Raw genomic sequence first — 19,791 nt, forward strand, 5'->3', positions numbered from 1 at the left:
GAAGAAGAGCTAATATCTATCTTCCTCAAACTATTCCAAAAAAGTACAGAGGAAGTATCACCTTCAATTCTTTCCACCAACATTACTCTAATACCAAAATCATACAAAGACAATACAAAGAAAGAAAATAACAGGTCAGTATCCCTGATGAACACAGATGTAAAAATTCTCAACAAAATACTAGCAAACTGAATTCAATAATACATTAAAAGGAGCATATACCATGATCAAGTAAAATTTATCCCAGGGATGCAAGGATGATTCAATATAGAAAAATCAATCAATGTGATAAACCACAATAATAAGATAAAAGATAAAAATTATACGATCATCTCATCGGATGTAAAAAAAAAAAAAAAGCATTTGACCAAATCTGATATCAATTTATGAAGAATATTCTCAACAAAGTAGGTATAGAGGGAACACACATCAACATAATAAAAACCAAATATGACGAACTCGCAGCTAACATCATACTGAACTCTGAAAAACAGAAAGCTTTTCCTTTAACATGAGGAACAAAACAAGGATGCATACTCCTCTTTTATTCAATATAGTACTGAAAGTTCTAGCCACAGCAATCAGACAAGAAAAAGACAAAGGCATTCAAACTGGAAAAGAAGAGGTAAACTGCCACTATTTGAAGATGACATGATACCAATTTTAGAAAACCCTAAAGCCTCCACCAAAAAAATACTAGAACTAATAAATGAATTCAGTAAAGTTACATGATACAAAATTAATATACAGAAATCTGTTGCTTTTCTACATGGTAATAACAAACTAACAGAAATGGAAGTCAAGAAAATACTCCCATTTACTACTGTATCAAAAAGAATAAAATACCTAGGAAAAAATTTAACTATGGAGATGAAAGACCTGTACTCTGAAAACTATAAAACACTAATAAAACATGTTGAAAACAACACAAATAAATAGAAAGATATACCATGCTCATGAATTAGAAAAAATAATATTGTTTAAAATGTCCATACTACCCAAAGCAATCTACAAGTTTAGTGCAATCCCTATCAAAATATCAATGGCATTTTTCAAAGAACTAGAACAAACCATCCTATAATTTGTATGGAACCTTGAAAGACCCTGATTGGCCAATGCAATCTGGAAAAATAAAAAAGAACAAAGCTGAAGGTATTATGCTCCATGATTTCAAAATATACTACAAATTTGATTACTACATTTAGTAATCAAAACATTATGGCACTGATAGAAAAAAACAAACACATAGATCAATGTTAACAGAAATAGAGAACCCAGAAATAAACCCATGTTTATACAGTCAATTAATCTACAACAAAATGGGCAACAATATAAAAAAAGGGAAAGACAGTCTCTTCATTAAAAGGTAATGGGAAAACTGGACAGATACATACAAAGAATCAAACTGGACCAACACTTTTCCACCATATCTAAAAATAAACACAAAACAGATTAAAGACATAAATTTAAGACTTGAAATTATATAACTCCTAGGAGAAAACAGGCAGTACACTCTCTGACATCAGTCTTGGCAATATCTTTTTGGATCTGTCTCCTCAGATCCAAGGGAAATGAAAAGAAAAATGAACAAATGAAACAATATCAAATCAAAAAGCTTTTTGCACAGCAAAGGAAACCATCAACAAAAGAAAAAAGCCATCTAGTTTTCATTTTGGAGAAGGTATTTTTAAATGATACATCTGATAAGAGGTTAATATCTAAAATATCTAAAATAGACGAAGAACTCATACAACTCAATATCAAAAAAAAAAAAAGCAATCCAGTTAAAAAATGGACAGAGGACCTGAACAGATATTTTTCCAAGGAAGACATATGGATGGCCAACAGATAAATGAATTATCACTAATTATAATTACCACTAATTATCAGGGAAATTAATTTAAAACCACAATGACATATCACTTCACACCTGTCAGAATGGCTCTTATCAAAAAAAAAAATGTTATCTTTTTGAGGTTGTGGAGAAAAAGAAACCCTTATAACACTATTGATGGGAATGTAAATTAGTGCAGCCACTATGGAAAACAGCATGGAGGTTCTTCAAAACAATTAGAAATAAAACTACCATATGATTCCATAATTCCAATTCTGGGTATTTTTCTGAAGAATACAAAAAACTAACTCAAAAAGATATATGTGCCCCTATGTTTATTGCAACATTATTTACAATAGCCAAGATATGGAAGCAACATAAGTGGCTATCAACAGACGAGTGGATAAAGAAAATGTGTGTGTGTGTGTGTACACACATACATATATATACGTGTGTGTATGTGTTTATAGATACATAATGGAATATTAGCCATAAAAGTGAAACCTCGCCATTTGCAATAACATGGATGTATCTAGAGGGTATTATGCTAAGTGAAATAAGTCAGACAGAGATAAACACCGAATGATTTCACTTATACGTGGAATCTAAAAAACAAAACAGAAATAGACTCACAGATACAGAAAAGAAATGGGTAGTTCCCAGGGGGGAAGTGGGTAGGAGAGTGAATGAAATAGGTGAAGAGGAGTAAGAGATACAAACTTCTAGTCATATAATAAGTAACTCATGGGGACATAATGTGCATTATAGGGAATATAGTCAACAATAGTGTAGTAACTTTGAATGGTGACAGATGGTTACTAGACTTACCATGGTGATCGTATTCTTTTTCTTTTGTAGTGGGCATAGGTAATCAGGTGTATGTATGAATGTATGTATGTCTTTTTAGTTTTGTTTTTTTTAATGGAGGCTTTTAATTTTTTCTTTAATGGCGGTACTCAGGATTGAACCCAGAACCTTGTGTATGCTAAGCACACACTCTGTCACTGAGCTATACCCTCCCCACCGGTAATCATATTCTTGATGTACATAAATGCTGAGACACTGTGTTGTATACCTGAACCTAACATAATATTGTATGTCAAATCTACTTCAATAAAAAAATAATACAGTAGCATTAACATTAATACTTAATACAAAATTAATACTTCACACACTTTCACAAAATAGAAGAGGAGGGAACAGCTCCCAGTTCAATCTATGAGGCCACTATTCTGTGATACCAAAAGCAGAAAGACATCACAAGAAAACTGAAGATCAATATCTCTTATAGAAGCAAAAATCCTCAACAAAATACTAGCAAACCTAATCCATTAGCATATAAAAAAGATTATACACCATGACCAATTAATGTATTAAACTGTATCAATAAAATAATGGACAAAAACCACTTAATTATCTCAATTAATGCAGAAAAGGAATTCCACAAAATTCAACATTCCTTCATGATAAAAATACTCAATAAACAAGGAATAGAGGAGAACTTCCTCAACCTGATAAAGGTCGTCTTGGGAAACCCCACAGCTAGCTTCATACATCATTGTTAAAGACTCAATGCTTTTCTCTTAAGATCAGGAACAAGACAAGGATATCTGCTCTCAACACTTCTATTAAAAATTGTATTGGACCCAATGGAATACTACTCAGCCATAAAAACTGACAACATAACGCCATTTGCAGCAACATGGTTGCTCCTGGAGAATGTCACTGTAAGTGAAGTAAGCCAGAAAGAGAAAGAAAAATACCATATGAGATCGCTCATATGTGGAATCTAAAAAACAAACAAACAAACAAACAAAAACAAAGTGTAAATACAGGACAGAAATAGACTCATAGACAGAGAATACAGACTTGTGGTTGCCAGGGGGGCGGAGGGTGGGAAGGGATAGACTGGGATTTCAAAATTGTAGAATAGATATACAAGATAATACTGTATAGCACAGGGAAATATACACAAAACGTTATGGTAGCTCACAGAGAAAAAAATGTGACAATGAGTGTGTATATGTCCATGTATGACTGAAAAATTGTGCTGAACACTGGAATTTGACACAACATTGTAAAATGATTATAAATCAATAAAAAATGTTAAAAAAAAATTGTATTGGACCAAGAGCACAAAATATCTTTCCATTTCTTTGTATCATCTTCAATTTCCTTCATCAATGTTTTACAGTTTTCAGAGTTTAGGTAACCTCCTTGGTTAAGTTTATTTCTATGTATTTTGTTGTTTTTGATGCAATGGAAATGTCTATGCCAGTTATAAAATTCTGGTTTTTGAAGTGGAAAAAAAAAGTGAAGGAGAGGCCACAAATGGGAAAATATCCTTCTTTCTTACGGGTGAGTTGTATTCCATTATTTATATATGCTGCATCTTTTTTATTCATTCATCTATTGATGTGCACTTAGGATGTGTCCATATCTTGGCAATTAAAAATAATGTTGCTGTTAATAGCAAGGTTTATGTATCTTTTTGAATTAATTCTTATCTTGTAGTTAGCTTTATTCCTTTGATAACTATTTAAGTTTAAAAAGCGAGAAAGCTCTTCATGTTCTTAGAAACAATGAACAGTACATATATGTAAATTTTAAAAAATATGTGCAGTATATAGTATATATGTATTTACATGCAATCAGTCAAACTGTAACAATTCTACCGAATAAAACAGAAAAATAAAAAAAATTGTATTGGAGGGTCTATCTAGAGCAATTAGGCAAGAAGATAAACTAAAAGGCATCTAGAAAGGAAAGAAGAATGTATACCTATTTCTACTTATGTATAATGATTTTTTGTATACAGAAAACCCTAAAGAACCTACTAAAAACCTATTAGAACTAATAGACAAGTTCAACAATGTTATAGCATACAAGATCAACATACAATAATCACTTGAATTTCTATACACTAGGAATGAACAATCTAAAAATGAAGTTAATAAAATTCAATTTATGTAGCATCAAAATGAATAGAATACTTAGGAAAAAATTTAACAACAAAAGGCACAAAGTTTATACTCTAAAAAGTATAAATTACTGAAAGAAATTTAAGAAAGTAAGTAGAGAGACCCAAGTAAGCATTTAGTAGACTTAATATTGTTAAGATGGCAAGACCTACAGATTCAACACAATCCTTACAAAATCCCAACTGACTTTTTGGCACCAATTGACAAGTTAATCCTAAAGTTCATGTGGAATTTTAAATGACTCAGAATATCCAAAGCAATCCTGGAAAAGAATAACAAAGTAGGACTCCTAATTTCAACACTTACTACAAAGCTACAGTAATCAAGACAGTATGATACTGGCATGAGGATAGACATATAGATTAAAGGAATAAAATTTAAAGTCCAGAAATAAACTCTTATGTTTACAGTAAACTGATTTTTTATTAAATGTGCAAAGGCAATTCTATAAGGAAAGAACAGTCTTTTCAACAAATGGTAATGAGACAACAAAACATACATTATGCAAGAAGAAATTAAACTGAATGCTTTCACATAGCACACAAAAATTAACTCAAAATGGATCACAGACATAAATGAAAGAGCTAAAACTATAAAACTCTTAGGAAAAAATAGTACATCTTCGAGACGTTGGATTTGGCAATGGTTTCTTTTTTTATATGATACCAAAAGCATAAGCAACAAAAGGAAAAATATGTAAGTTAGACTTCATCGAAATTAAAAACTCGTTTGCTACAAAAGATCACATCCATACAGTAAAAAAATAATCCAGACTGGGAGAAAATATTTGCAAATCATATATCTGGTAAGGGACTTGTATCTAGAATTGTAAAGAACTCTTAGGACTCAAAAATAAAGGATAAATAACAAAATCTAAAAATGTGCAAAGGATCTTTATAAACATTGCTCCAAAAAATTGTAGAAATGGCCATTATTAGTCATGATTAGCCATCAGGGCCACTTCACAGCCACTAGGATGACTAAAATCAAAAAGATAGTAACAACTGTTGGTGAAGATATTATATTGCCACTCCCATCTGCAGGTCAGCTGATTGTTAAAACTCTGTACTTGATTTAAATTATAAAATAGATACGAATCAAGCATTTTTCAGGAAATATATTCTGAAATTTATTGTTGTGTCATACCCATAACAAACTTAGTAGAGAGAAATAATATCTATGGAGGACTATCTGAAGAAAATGTCATGCATCCGTTATTCTTGCCCATGCCTAGACACTACCCAAGGCCAAAGGAATCAGAATTTTGGAGGGTGGGCCTAGGTATCTGTGTTCTACAAAAGCATGAAAAGGGATTCTTATTAGAAATATTCCATTCTAAAAGTTACTCTTGGATTAAATACCAGACCACCATAAAACTGAGTATCCAAATGCATTACATTAGATTCTACCATACACACATTATAGAATTTATTTTCTGGAATAATGATTTGAATTAATGTCAAGCTATCCTGATGATTTTATTTAGATCCCCATGAAGTTTCTCAGTGTATTTATCATAAATATGATGCTAAAGACATTTGTATTTACCATATCTCACAGTGTCCTCACTATGAAGTCTCGAGTGAGGTTTCATTCTGACCTCACTATCAAAATAATCAAAATAAAGCCCCCCTGAACTATTTTTATGTCATGAATACTGTGAATCATGTAACTGATCTTGTGTTCTGCTTTGGGTTGGCTATATAGCCTGGAGCCAAAAGTTGTTTCCATCCCTAGTAGAAGTACAGTATCTCTCAGTCAAAGCTTTGTGTACTAACCTTATCTTTGACCTCATCTCAACTTTTTCATCAAGCACCAAAGCAATGACTCTGAACTATTCCAGTACCTTCAAGGTTCCATAAAAATTAGTTTCCATGTTTTGTCATGACATCGGAAAACACTGGGAAGCATAGCTTTAAGGTGTCAGTGCTGTATAACAGTCTGTGACAAAGTGGGAGAAAATATTTCCCTTAACTTATAAGAAAAAGGGATCGTCCTGCTGATATCCATAATGTTGCACAAAGTTTTCTATGAACTGCTCTTTCTCTTTTTATGTCTGCATCAACTCACACTCTCCAATATATGCAGATATGAAATACTGGGTCAGAAGGAAAATCCAAGTAGAAGATACCATTCAAAAAATTAGGATCTCCATTTTACTCAAAGGACCAGAGATGTTTGCCAGGAGGCTTAATAGTGTCCCTGTAAATAAATTTCTGGTAATACTTTTGAATCACCTCACCAGGCATGTCTAGAGCTCAGTTAGACTCTAGTTAAGACCTATTCTCCCCGGGTTTCTATATATTACACACTCAGGCAATAAAAATAAATTATCTAATTTAATCCTTACAACAATCCCAATCAAAAGGAATTATCATCCCATTTTACAGATGAGGAAACTGAGTTTCAGAGAAGTAAAGAATTTTCTGATACCTAAATTTGGAAACAATTCAATGGGTATACACTGTCTTCAGATCACATACTCTTTGAATCTGGGATGCTTTCAGGTCTTTCAATCATTATTACTTTAATCATTGTGCCATCAACTGCCATTCTAGCATGTCCATCCAACACATAATTCCTTAATTATATGCACCAACAATAAATACACGCAGTTCACTCTGGTTCATTTTTAAGATTTTTCACTGCACTGGAAATAAAGAACTTATGGGTTTGTTAAGTCTCTTAAAACTATAGACTCAAAAAGAAAAGAGAAAAAAAAAACCTATAGACTCCTAAAACTAAGCTACCAATACAAAAATCAAAAAGTCAAATTCAGGACCATCAAGAAAACTCTTTCAAAAGGAACCCTAATGAGACGGACAAGATGGCGGAATAGAAGGACGCTCGCAGGTCACCCTCTCCCACAAATACACCAAGACCCACATCTACAGACCCACTCAGCCAACCAGAGCACCTGTGGAACTCCGACAGAACATCGCCCTCTTCAAAAGATAAACACGCCAAAAATCTGGTAGGAGAAAAGGAAAAAAGAAAGAGCAAAAGGCAAAGCAGCGCAGGACGGGTCCCGCGGGGAGGGAGCGGCAAAGGAGGACTGGCGCTCTCTCGCTGGGTCTCCCCTCTCCAACTGAGAGGCCAGCGGGACGGAGGGGGAGCCTCCGAGGCTCAGATCTGTACAGAGCAGCCCTTCACTAACAGAACTAAGCTAAAGGGGCATAGAGTGTCCCCCCGACACCCAGCCTGAGACGCGGGCCTGCAGCCGCGGGCAGGGCCAGGCTGCACAAGCCGGGCGGAGGACGGAAGTGGCTGCACGGAGTTAGCCCCGGGGGATTGCAGGGGGGTGCGCGCCGAGGCTGTGGGTGCACAGGGCAGAACAACTTGGGCCCTCCATAAAACAGCAAGGTTGATGTGCTCTAGGGGGAAGGGTGCACACTCCCATCTCTGAAAACCCGCGGAAAGTTTTCCGAGGAAGAGAGGCGGGGCTCAGGCACAGCCACCATATCCTCCGCACTGAGCACTCAGGCGGGGGCGGGGGCGAAACCTGCATCCGCACCAAAGGGCTTAGCAGCCTCAAAGGCCAGACTGAGACTGGCCTGCAGCCCGGGGCAGATAGGATCCTTCCATCCTGGTCCCTCAGAGAACTTGCTCCACAAAGACAAACAAGGAGCTGGATTTTGGCTCAGAGCAGGGACAGGGCAGTCCCTCGGTCTTCCCGAGCCCACCCGCGGAGCGGCGACCAGGGCGGAGCGCCGACCAGGGCGGAACGCACAGCCGCACAGAGCAGCGGAGCTACCGGCAGCACAGGTAGAGCGAGAGCGGCCCCCCGCCTTTCGGGCAGGAACACAGCCCCTGACCGAGGTGCTGGGAGGGGGCACGACCCGCCCTCCTACCTGGCCAGTCTGCAACATCTGACTGCGGCATCCGGAGGGGCAGCGACCCGCCCGCCCACAGCAGAGAGCTGCACCTGACCCAGTGTTAGGAGGAGGCGCGATCTGCTTGCCTACAGGTGCTGGGAGCAGCACAGAAGAGGGCGCCAACGGAGGGCCTCTGAAAACAGCAAGCTGAGCTTCCAAAACAGGACGAAGACAGAAAGACTTCACATTAAAAGCACACAGACTCAAGGAGAACACCGACAAACCCCCCCCCCCTTTTTTTTTAAATGTTTTTACCTGTTCTATTTTCTATTACTCTCTTAATCTTTACTTCTTAATTCATTTCTATTTCTCTTGGGTTTTGATGTCCTGCTATTGATTAGACACAGGTTTCAAATACATCTATTCATCTCCCCCCCCCCTTTTTTGTAAAGGTTTTAAAAGGACGTCTCAACCCGATTAATACTCTGCTTCAACTCACTCTTCTATTATTCATTATACACTGTTTTCACACCCTCTTTCTCCCTTCTTTTAAAATTCTCTCTCTCTCTCTTATTTTTTTTTTCTGTTTTTCCTAAGTTTTATTCCTAAATAGGCATCAGATAGATAAAATCCTTAAGGACCAAAATAAACAACTGATACTCCATACACCACAGTGCCAACGAGGTATGAGCAAGATGAAGAAGCAGAAAAACCTTTCCCAATTAAAAGAACAAGAGAAATCCCCTGAAAGAAAGATCAACGAAATGGACATCGATAGCCTACTAGATCAAGATTTCAAAAAAGGAGTGATCGAATTGCTGAAGGAATTAAAAGAGATAGTGTTTAGAGATATAAAATATGTCAAAAATGAAATTGAAGCTATAAAGAAGAGCCAAGTAGAATGGGTAAACTCATTGACAGAGATGAGGAATGATCTAATAGCTGTGCAAAGCCGACTAGATAATGCAGAGGAACGAATTAGTGATCTAGAAGACAGGGCAATAGAAAGCACCCATTCAGAAGAACTACAAGAGAAGCAAATAAAAAATAATGAAAATAGCATAAGGGACCTATGGGATAATATAAAGCGTCCCAATCTTCACATCATAGGGGTCCCAGAAGGAGAAGAAGGATCAAAGGGGATCGAAAAGGTTTTTGAAGAAATCATGACTGAAAACTTCCCAAACTTAAAGAGGAATCAGATATCCAAGTACAGGAAGCTCAGAGGGTCCCAAACAGGAAGAACCCAAATAGACCCACACCAAGACATATCATAATCAAGATGGCCAGAGTCAAGGATAAAGAAATGATTCTAAAGGCAGCAAGAGAAAAGCAAAGAGTAAGTTACAAGGGAACCCCCATAAGGCTCTCAGCTGATTTCTCTACACAAACACTACAGGCCAGAAGGGAGTGGCAAGATATATTCAAAGCCCTGAATGAAAAAAAGATGCAGCCTAGGATCCTTTATCCAGCAAGGCTATCCTTGAGGATAGAAGGAGAAATAAAGAGTTTCACAGACAGAAAAAAGCTGCAGGAGTTTAGCAACACTAAACCCATGCTAAAAGAAATATTGAAAGGGATATTCTAAATAGAAAAGCAGCAGGATGCTACAGAAATGAGAAACACACAACTGGAAAGGTGATAACTCATGAATTACAAATAAAGTAAACATGAAATTATAAAAGAAGACATACAAATCACTGAGAGTGGGAGAGGGAGGCAGGGGAATATAGAATATTTTTTTCTTTCTTTTTTAAATTTTTTTAACAGTAGGGTGGGTTTGAGATCATGTTACTATCAGTTTAATAAAAACAGTTATAGTAATGGGTTGATAGATTTACAAAAAAGGGTAACCACAAGCCAAAAATTTACAAAGGAGTCACAAAAATTAAATAAAATCCATGATAATACAAAGGAAAATTACCAAACCACAAAAGGAAGAAGAAAGGAACAAAGAGGATATACCAATTCAACTGCAAAGATAAGTTCAAAATGGCAATAAACACACATCCATCATTAATTACTGTAAATGTTAATGGACTAAATGCTCCAGTCAAAAGACACAGAGTGGCAGACTGGATAATAAAGCAAGAACCTTCAATATGCTGCATACAAGAGCACCCACTTTAGGGAGAAGGACACATATAGATTGAGAGTGAAAGGATGGAAAAGGATATTCCATGCAAATGGAAAAGCCAAAAAAGCAGGTGTTGCAGTACTGATTTCAGACAAAATAGACTTTAAAACAAAGGCCATAAAGAAAGATAAAGAAGGACATTTTATAATGATTAAAGGAGTGATACAAGATGAGGATATTACACTCGTTAATATATATGCACCCAATATAGGAGCACCTAAGTACATACAAGAATTACTAACAGAGATAAAGGGGGATATTGATGGGAATACAATCATAGTTGGAGATTTTAACACTGCATTAACATCACTAGACAGATCTTCCAGACAGAAAATAAACAAGGCAACACCCCCCAAAAATAGGATATACATTCTTTTCAAGTGCACATGGAACATTTTCCAGGATCGATCATGCACTTGGGCACAAAAGAAACCTCAACAATTTTAAGAAGATAGAAATTATCTCAAGCATCTTTACTGACCACAATGCCATGAAACTGGAAATCAACAACAGAGAAACAAAGGAGAAAAAAAGGAAAGCATGGAGATTAAACAATATGTTATTGAAAAAACAATGGATCAATGAGGAAATCAAAGCTGAAATTAAAAAATACCTTGAGACAAATGATAATGAAAGCACAACCACTCAAAACCTATGGGACACAGCAAAGGCAGTGCTAAGAGGGAAGTTTATAGCGATACAGGCCTTCCTCAAAAAAGAAGAACAATCTCAAATAAACAATTTAACCCACCACCTGAATGAATTAGAAAAAGAAGAACAAAAAGCCCCAAAAAGCAGCAGAAGGAAGGAAATAATAAAGATCAGAGAGGAATTAAATACAATAGAGATTAACAAGACCATAGAAAAAATCAACCAAACCAAAAGCTGGTTTTTTGAAAAAGTAAATAAAATCGACAAACCTCTGGCCAAACTCACAAAGAAGAAAAAAGAGAGCACAAATTAGCAAAATAAGAAAGGAAAATGGAGAAATTACAACAAACAAAATAGAAATACAGAATATCATACGAGAATATTATGAAAAACTATATGGAACCAAACTGGATAACCTAGAGGAGATGGACAAGTTTCTGGAAACATACTGTCCACCAAAACTGAATCGAGAAGAATCTGAACGCTTGAACAATCCGATCACTAGAAAGGAAATAGAAATAGCAATTAAAAACCTCCCTACAAATAAAAGTCCAGGACCGGACGGCTTCACCGGGGAATTCTACCAAACATACAAAGAAGAACTCATACCAGTCCTTCTCAAACTCTTCCAGACGATCGAAAAGGAGGGAATACTCCCAAACTCATTCTATGAAGTCACCATCACCCTGATACCAAAACCAGGCAAAGACACTACAAAAAAAGAGAATTATAGGCCAATATCACTGTTGAACATAGACGCCAAAATCCTCACCAAAATTTTAGCAAATAGAATCCAACAACACATAAAAAAGATTATACATCATGACCAAGTGGGGTTCATCCCAGGGACACAAGGCTGGTTCAACATACGCAAATCAATCAGTGTAATACATCACATCAACAAGAGAAAGGACAAAAACCACATGATCATCTCAATCGATGCAGAAAAAGCATCTGATAAAATTCAACACCCATTTATGATAAAAACTCTCGCCAAAGTGGGTATAGAGGGAACGTATCTCAACATAATAAAAGCTATATATGACAAACCTACAGCCAGCATAGTACTCAACGGTGAAAAACTCAAAAGCTTCCCACTAAAATCTGGGACAAGACAAGGATGCCCACGATCACCACTCCTATTCAACATAGTCCTGGAAGTCCTAGCCACAGCAGTCAGGCAAGAGAAAGAAATAAAAGGGATCCAAATTGGAAAAGAAGAGGTAAAAGTGTCATTATATGCTGATGACATGTTACTATATATAGAAAACCCTAAAAGGTCCACACAAAAGCTACTAGAGCTGATTGAAGAATTCAGCAAGGTAGCAGGTTGCAAGATTAACGTTCAAAAATCAGTTGCATTTCCTTACACTAACGATAAATCAACAGAAGAAGAAAGTAAAGAAACAATCCCCTTTAAAATAGCACCCAAAGTAATAAAATATCTGGGAATAAATCTAACCAAGTAGGTGAAAGAATTATACACAGAAAACTATAAACCATTGATGAAGGAAATTAAAGAAGACTTTAAAAAATGGAAAGATATTCCATGCTCTTGGATTGGAAGAATCAATATTGTTAAAATGGTCACACTGCCCAAGGCAATCTACAGATTTAATGCAATCCCTATCCAATTACCCAGGACATATTTCACAGAACTAGAACAAATCATAATAAAATTCATATGGAACCATCAAAGACGTAGAATTGCCAAAGCATTACTGAAGAGAAAGAAAGAGGCTGGAGGAATAACTCTCCCAGACTTCAGACAATACTATAGAGCTACAGTCATCAAGACAGCATGGTACTGGTACCAAAACAGACATATAGACCAATGGAACAGAATAGAGAGCCCAGAAATGAACCCACAAACTTTTGGTCAACTCATCTTTGACAAAGGAGGCAAGAATATACATTGGAACAAAGACAGTCTCTTCAGCAAATGGTGTTGGGAAAACTGGACAGCAGCATGTAAAACAATGAAGCTAGAACACTCCCTTACACCATATACGAAAATCAACTCAAAATGGATTAAAGACTTAAACATAAGACAAGATACAATAAACCTCCTAGAGGAAAACATAGGCAAAACATTATCTGACATACATCTCAAAAATTTTCTCCTAGAAGAAATAAAAGCAAGAATAAACAAATGGGACCTAATGAAACTTACAAGCTTCTGCACAGCAAAGGAAACCAGAAGTAAAACAAGAAGAAAACCTACGGAATGGGAGAAAATTCTTGCAAGTGAAACCGACAAAGGCTTGATCTCCAGAATATATAAGCAGCTCATACGACTCAATAAGAAAAAATAAACAACTCAATCCAAAAATGGGCAGAAGACCTAAACAAGCAATTCTCCAAGGAAGACATACAAATGATCAAAAAGCACATGAAAAAATGCTCAGTATCACTAATTATCAGAGAAATGCAAATCAAAACTACAATGAGGTATCACCTCACACCAGTCAGAATGGCCGTCATTCAAAAATCCACAAATGACAAATGCTGGAGAGGCTGTGGAGAAAGGGGAACCCTCCTACACTGCTGGTGGGAATGCAGTTTGGTGCAGCCACTATGGAAAACAGTGTGGAGATTCCTCAAAAGACGAGGAATAGACTTACCATATGACCCAGGAATCCCACTCCTGGGCTTGTATCCAGAAGGAAATCTACTTCAGGATGACACCTGCACCCCAACGTTCATAGCAGCACTGTTTACAATAGCCAAAACATGGAAACAGCCTAAATGTCCATCAACAGGTGATTGGATAAAGAAGAGGTGGTATATTTATACAATGGAATACTACTCAGCCATAAAAACCGACAACATAATGCCATTTGCAGCAACATGGATGCTCCTGGAGAATTTCATTCTAAGTGAAGTAAGCCAGAAAGAGAAAGAAAAATACCATATGAGATCGCTCATATGTGGAATCTAAAAAACAAAAACAAAAACAAACAAACAAAAACAAAGCGTAAATAAAGGACAGAAATAGACTCACAGACAGAGAATACAGACTTGTGGTTACCAGGGGGGTGGAGGGTGGGAAGGGATAGACTGGGATTTCAAAATTGTAGAATAGACTACAGTGTATAGCACAAGGAAATATACCCAAAATGTTATGATAACTCACAGAAAGAAAAAAAAAAAAGAACTTTGAGTCAACAGACGAAAGTTGTCTCATGTTAACAAGAGTCCGCTTGCGCATGTGATGAAATCTATTTGATACTCTTTGTTAATTCATATGATGCCCTTTTAATGCTCCTATTATTTTAATATAAACACAAATTAAAAAAAAAGAACCCTATTACCTTTTTATGTTGTAATGCAGGAGCTATTTTTATTTATTTATCTATTTGTTGATTTATCAAGGTACATACTCTACAGAACACATTTTTGATGGCAAGAGAATGGAAAGATGATTAAAATGACCCCTTTCTCACGCAGCTCACAATTCAGTGAATATGTTAGATAGCATCTGTTGTCTATGGGCAAGGACAAAGGAGCCCACTAGTCTCTCTCTCACTATCTCTGACAGTACTTTGCTCCTTTTAGCCTCTGATGGTTAATTTTACGTGTCAACTTGACTGAGCCACGGAGATGACCAATATTTAGTCAAATACTATTCTATGTGTGTCTTTGAGGGGTTTTCTGAATGAAATTAACATTTGAATCAGTACACTGAGTAAAGCAGACTGCCCTCCCTAGTGTAGGAGGGCCACATCCAATCCATTGAAGGCCTAAATAGAACAAAAAGCATTGAGTAAAACAAAGTTCTTCCAGCATGACTGCTTAAGCTGGAATATCAGGGGTTTTTCCTGCCTTCAGACTCAAAATGAAACCAGGTCTTCCTGGGTTTCAAGCCTGCTGGCTCTCAGACTAGAACACATTGACTCTCCTGGTTCTCACATCTTCAATATTGGACTGGAAGTAGACATTGGCTCTTCTGGGTCTCCAGTTTGCCAACTACAGATCTTAGAACTTGTCAACCTCCAGTCACATCAGTCAATTCCTTTACACATTCACAGACACACCCACCCACCCACCCACCCACACACACACACACACACACACACCGAGTTGACCTTTGAATAGTGTAGGGGTTAGGGGCACCAACCCTTGCCTCCCCCCAGTCAAAAATCAACATGTAACTTTTCCACTGGCCCTCCATATCCAAGGTTTCACATCCAAGGTTCGATCAACTGCAGAGCATGTTGTACTGTAACACATATTTACTGAAAAAAAAAAAAACCCAAGCATAAGTGGACCCTCCCAGCTCAAAACCAGATCGTTCAAAGGTCAACTATATATATTGTATTGGTTTTGTTTTTCTGGGAATCCTAACATAGTCCCCAACAAGATGAGCAACTCATCTATGAAAGATCTGATATTTAGTTCATTTTATTAGTGTTCAGGTTCTTGAAGAAGGGTGGGGTGGGTACCATTACTACTGTCCAAAACTGAAGAGTCCCTATGTAATAAACACATTACCTTCATAGAATGGTAGTGAAGACTTCTAGTGCTACCACAGCACTAGATTTATATACAGTGACCTTCTAATACTAATATGAACAAAAAGACCCTGTCCTGTAGGGAGGAGGAAGGAGACTAAATATTTCATTTTCATCTAACCATAAAGAGGTAGATTCATTCCTAAATTATGTTTAAAATACAAAATTAATATTATATCACCAAACTAGGATATCTCCTTTGTTGTATTAAGTTGAATATACTTGAGAAACAATCAGGAGGTGAAACTTACAGACTAAAATAATAGCTGAAAAAGTCAACTGTGGTGGTGGTTTCATTGGTGTATACATCTATCAAATTTCATCAAATTGTATATCTGAAATCTATGTAGTTTATTGTATAGGAATCATACCATAAGAAAGGTGTTGAAAAAAGAAAAAGCCAAAATGAAAAGGCTACATACTGTATGATTCCAACTACATGACCCTCTGAAAAAGGCAAAGCTTTTTACTACTGGAGACAATAAAAAGACCAGTGGTTGTCAAGGTTTCAGGGTAAAAGAGGAAGGGATAAATAGGTGAAGGACAAGGGATTTTTAGGGCAGTGAAACTACTCTGTATAATACTGTAATGGTAGATCCAAGCCATTATAGATTTGTGAAAACCCATACCATGTACAACACAAAGAGTGAGCCTTAATGTAAACTATGGAACTTTAGTTAATAATAATGTATCAATATTGGTTCATCAGTTATTACAAATGTACCACACTAATGCAAGATGTTCACAATAGGGGAAACTGGGTTAGGGTAGGGAAGGTGTGAGAGTATGCAAGAATTCTATATTTTGTGCTCAATTTTTCTGTAAACCTTAAACTGCTCTAAATGAAGCCTATTAATTAAAAAAAATTAAAAAATAAAAAATCGGATAGGCTGTCGGTAAGAACAGGGCTTTCTGGTAAGTGGCAGAGCATTTAAAACTTGGAGCATATAGTAGCATGTATTTGGCTACCAACTTGAGGTTTTTTGTTTTTATCATTATACATTTGGTTTTTAACTATTGTGACTGTTGTGACAGAAGCAGATCAGCTGAGGCCTCAGGAGCTGCTGCATGGATTCCCACTGCAGTCCATGGCACCTTGTCTATATACTAAGTGGCTGGCCATCCATCAAGCCAGTACCATAAGGTTAAGTGACTTTGGTCAAAGAGGCCTTAGACCAATGGTGGGGATGCAGAGAATAGGGGTTGCAGCTTGATCCTGAACTACACAGGTAAGGCTTAAATATGTTGGAGTGGGATAAAAACTTAGAAATTAGGAGGCAGAATAATATTTGCTGCTTTTAACCACAAGAGTTCTGTTTGAGAACACTAGTGAGGGTCTAGCTTTACACTGTTAGAATATTACTATAAAAACAAATGTCTCAACTAGATATCCAACCAACACCAACATGGCCCTGACCAGTAGACTCTCCGTAAAAGGTAGGTTTCACAGCATAAGACTGGCGCAAGATTGAAAATGCCCCGTTTCAGGCACATTAGAAGCTCTGTCACTAGGCAGAGCCTAAAGATGTCAGAACATGGAACTCAAAGGGGATTTGGAAATTAAGATGCTTTGATAATGCATTAACAGGTTTTGGCTGAGTTGAAAAAAAAATACCTCAGGTGGGACTTGGTATTTAGGGCTGCCAGCATTGCAATTTTTAAACTTAGCAAGAAAGCAAAAAGGTCTCTGCAGCACTCCCTAAGGATGAGAAGGTGTGCACAGGTACTTCTCTACTCCAGATACAGGGAATCCATGCTGTCAAAATTCAGCTCTTGAGAAGGAGTTTCTCCCAGTCAAGTTTAAACTCAATGGTCAAGGATACTAGACATCCAGCTCCACTGGTATCCGGGTGAAAGTAAAACAAGATTCTCTCTTTGTTCGTTCAATTCTTTAGTTACTATGCCCAGATATCTTCACTCTGTGCCTCCACCAATGGGCTCCTGTGCCCTCTGGCTTCTGACTGACTCAGTCATTTGGAAGTGACAGCAGGAGACTGGAGGAAAGGAAGAGAGTGATGTTGGGAAACATGCTCCCTAGGCTCTCTCCCTGCCTTGGTCAAGATGTCTTCTCCCACAACCCTTTCCCTTTCAGGGTTCCAATTAATCTCTCCCTTCCCTCTCCAGGTCTAGGAGTGGTAACAGCCTCCCAGTTACCCACCGCGGGGTATACACTATTTTCTGTTGCTTCTCACCACCGACAACTGTATTAAATTCCCCTCAAGTCATCCCAGGAGAGGTGTGCTGCCTATTTCCTCCAGGGCCCCTAGCTGATAAAGACACCACTGAATTTCTGGCATGGACCTTTAGAAACACTAAATACGAGGCTTTAGGGAACAGAATTTTGCCTGAGATAGCTGTTCTCAGGACTTAGGATCAACCTGAGTGAGGAACCAGTGATGGGATAATGTTAGATGGCCTGTTAGCCCTTTAGAATCTTTTTTAAAAATAAGTTTCATCATATATTTGATTCAGAATCAATACAAACTCTAAGACCTTGAAGAATTTCTAAACTATGTCGGACAATATTCCAGATCATTTTTTATGGGAACTAGACTAGGGTGTAATATTTCTGTTTTGTGTACAGAGGAGTTCTGAAGTCCATTTAAATAATGTGTGGTTCTGACCCATTTCAGAGCCTGCTAGGAGCAAAATCTATATTGCCATCAGTAGCTCAAAGAGAAGCCACAAAGAAGCAACAAGTTGCACTGAGGGCGCAGTCTCAGGAAGAGGTAGCAGGAATGCTGTTCTCTTCCTCACCCCCATGGAGCAAAAAACCCAACAGGACCAGTTCAGGGTATCTCTAGGGAGCTTTATTTGGACAATTCTTCATTATATGGGATGTTCTATGCATTGCAGGATATCTTGCATCCTTGACCCCCCCGCCACCACTAAATGCCATCAGTACTTTGTGATCATTGTTATAACAAAACTTCCCTAAGGGGCGATAACCATCCTGGTTTAGAACTCCTGGGTTAAAAGGACAAAAATCTCAGAAAAAACATTTTCCTGCTCTTGATGTTTCCTTCCAATGTGAAAGAAACCCCATTAAAGTAACATTCTTGGGCTCTTGCCAAAACTTTTCTCCCCACTCCCCAAGAGAGGCACACAGACTTACTGAATTAAAATGTTAAGAAGAATAAAATGGCATGTTCAACTCATTTCCCCTTCCCTTTCTCTTGGAAACAGAATGACAGCAGAAAGCAAACATTTAATGCTACCTCCCCACACTGAAGGTCGTATGGGGCAGCCCCGACCCTGCCAGGTAATGCCTGCCCAGTCCTGTGCTGTTTGGAACTGGTTGGGGAAGGCTGCCTAGCTCTGTTTTGAAAAGAAGCCCATTGTTACCACAGCTAAACTTTGGTCTTCCACATTAGCTTTATGAAACATAAAGATGGCATTTTGATCTCCCATCTTCCCTACTTCATTTCTCAGTTCACTCAAAACATTAAAAGAAAAGAGGGGTGTTATTTACTGAACCTCCTCAAACCCACACTTCTGCCTATTAATTTAAATCTTCTACTAATCTACATTTCTTTTCCCTTCTGTAACAAAACTTTTCACCATCTAAATCAAGCCCACATTTTTGAAAAGCCTAGTCTTCTCAACCTCTCCCACTAATATGGAAAGTCTACAGTGGCTAAGAAAATACAGACATTTCAAAATTGTTTGGTATTAAAAAGCTTTGGGAAACACAAACAGTAAGTGCCATCTAGGAAAACCTTAATTCACAATTTTTCTAAAAACACTTATTCTTTCTTAAAATTCTTAAATCAGGTTGACCTTCTTCTCAAGAATCTTCAGTAAAATAGTTTTATCACCAAGACTTTAAAAAACTATACAGATTAAAAAATTCATTGTT

Source organism: Camelus ferus, chromosome 2 (assembly GCF_009834535.1).
Source record: "Camelus ferus isolate YT-003-E chromosome 2, BCGSAC_Cfer_1.0, whole genome shotgun sequence".
NCBI lineage: Eukaryota > Metazoa > Chordata > Mammalia > Artiodactyla > Camelidae > Camelus > Camelus ferus.